This window comes from Octopus bimaculoides, chromosome 15 (genome assembly GCF_001194135.2).
Source record: "Octopus bimaculoides isolate UCB-OBI-ISO-001 chromosome 15, ASM119413v2, whole genome shotgun sequence".
In the NCBI taxonomy this organism is placed as follows: domain Eukaryota; kingdom Metazoa; phylum Mollusca; class Cephalopoda; order Octopoda; family Octopodidae; genus Octopus; species Octopus bimaculoides.
In genome coordinates, this window is record NC_068995.1 from 44704162 (window position 1) to 44705041 (window position 880).

The following is an 880-nucleotide window of genomic DNA, read 5'->3' on the forward strand; positions in this document are numbered from 1 at the left end:
TATACACCCGATGGACTTCTTCCAGTTTCCCTCTAACAAATCAACTCTTGTGAGCTTTGGCCGGCTCGAGGCTAAAGTAGAAGACAGGATTATCACGCAGTGGGACTGAATCCGGAACCATGCGGTTAGAAAGCAAGCTTCTAACTACACAGTCACGCCTGTATATTTATATACATACACACATATATCTTGCTGTTAATACCGAAGAGGTATAAAAAAATATAGTCGGCTTATGGAAACATGCTGATCGACTCCTAAAAACACGTGTATGTTATATAAAACTTTTAAAACAAGGAACTACGTCTTTCTGTTTCTTATTGCTATGTAATGTGGCTCGAACACGACACATTTCTCTCTCCGTCAAAATGGTGGTTATTTTCAAATTGCATGAATGGTAGGGGTGCAGTATGGAGTAGTTTACTGAGTCCAAACCTTCTGGTAACTTGTCGTGCCTTCCAGTACACTTATAAATAGCAGCACTGTCAACCAACTGATGTTGGTAAATATTAAGGGATTAAATTACGATTATCTTCAGAAGATCTAGCGTTTCAAAGTCATTATGTAATCACTTATGTAACGATTACCGCATAACATACTAGTATTCGCTAGTGAAATACGTGTAAAGGTTATGTATTTTGTAATGTTACAAGAATAAAATGATTAAATAACTCACCTGTTTGATCCTGTTCTCATACACACACAGACACACACACACTTATATGTTTATGCATATATGTATATATATAGGGAGAATTCACAAAAAAAAACAACAGACGAAGACAGGTGATGTAGAAAACAAACAGATGTATTAGTATAACGCTCGGAAATTGAAAAATTCTTTAACGTTTCGAGCCTACGCTCTTCCACATAAAGGAACACA